Raw genomic sequence first — 1,536 nt, 5'->3', positions numbered from 1 at the left:
AACATAGATTTAGCAATTGGGCTTGAAGTAATTATGAACCCTAAACTAAAAGAGAAATCCATGAGTAGTCCATAATGGGTAACAATCTTTTACTTCAGATGACAAGATTCATTCTTGAAACAGAGCACCATAAGCGTCATACCCATGTTAAGAAGTTTATCAATAGCTGTGACCAATCACGGAACACTCTAAACAAATCAAATCTGGAAATTTTACCTTCTTATCAGCCACTTGGAAGGGTTTCAAGGCTGCATACGAGCGCTCCTTTTGACTAGGCAATGTAAGACGTATGGGCATCAAACTAGCTATATATTTACATCTAACATGAAAACTATAAGGTCTGTTTGGTTCTGATGTTTACTTACAAGTCCATGATCAAATTAGGAATGAAAAGATACAAAATTTGGTCTTCATGGAAATTTAATACACACAAAACTGAAATACCAGCAATATCTATTGTGGGGCTAGATGGATTTATACCTATTTGGGCCTGCTTGCATCTTCAAATATGGGATGCCTAGAAGATTGAAACTGGGATGAGGACACGTTTTGCATAGGAGGACTACTCATTTTCTCATAGCAATGGATAGAGAAAAGAGAAATAGAAAGATGAATCTCATCCTTACCCCAAGATTGAGTCTTTGCACTGTGCTTTTTATTCAGACCAGGCTTTGATAAGAAGGGAGACAAGGCTTGAGAAGGCAATGGACATGGTGAAGAAGAAGAAGAAGCAGATGGATTAAGCATAGGCCAGAGGGAAAGAGAATATAGTTTTCAAAATCCACCAAGAGCCAAAAGAACAGATCTCAGTTGATGGCTTCCACAACTAGTGTTAGCCCAATGCTTGAGACATATGTTTTCCCACAGCTTGTCATCTTGTGCAGCTTTATGCCATATCCTATTAACACATGAGGTTGTTGCCAGTGTTCTTGCATCCATGTATTTCATCACTTCAGATAACAGATCCCCATCTAAAAGAAATTGCTCCATTTGATCCCTCAATAAGTTCTCACACTGATCCCGAGATTGCATCTTTTCAAATGTTTTGTGAAACAATGGCGCCTCCAAGTCTCCATTGGGCTTATAACTATGATGATGATAATTGATTTTACACTTACTGGGTCTTCTTATTGCCAATCCCATTGCCCTTCCAGACAAAAAAAGACAAATGAATGTGTATCTACAAATAAATAGACCTTGTACCTTAAAAAACAAGTTGGATAGTTTCACAAATAAGCATCGAACAGTGATCCAAGTCTCTGAATTTAGGCAAAAACATAGAGATAGACATGGAGACCAGAGAGCCCAGCTTCAAAAAAAGTTAAAGTTATGAAATGGAGCAGAGCACTGCCAGAAGGAAAATTTCTAATAAAAAAGGAGCAGACGATGAAGAAGATGGGTTCCTAATTTAAATCAGATCCTGAAAGTGATTGATAATCATTTAGAGACTTTACCTTCATAAATATAGCATCTACCTTTGGAACACTGACAAACATGTCGCCCGCAATGTGTTGCACACATATACCACAAACAGAT

At 37.7% G+C, this 1,536-nt stretch overlaps 1 pseudogene; it reads right to left on the bottom strand.

Annotated features, from left to right (window-relative positions):
• Window positions 1-480: 480 nt before the first annotated feature.
• On the bottom strand, window positions 481-1,143 carry LOC149557699 (F-box protein GID2 pseudogene; annotated as a pseudogene).
• Between the last annotated feature and the right edge of the window lie 393 nt (window positions 1,144-1,536).

The sequence above is a fragment of the Cupressus sempervirens genome, chromosome 5, assembly GCF_028749045.1.
Source record: "Cupressus sempervirens isolate cs-2001-9-10 chromosome 5, ASM2874904v1, whole genome shotgun sequence".
NCBI classification, from domain to species: domain Eukaryota; kingdom Viridiplantae; phylum Streptophyta; class Pinopsida; order Cupressales; family Cupressaceae; genus Cupressus; species Cupressus sempervirens.
This window is presented reverse-complemented; position numbering and strand designations above follow the sequence as displayed.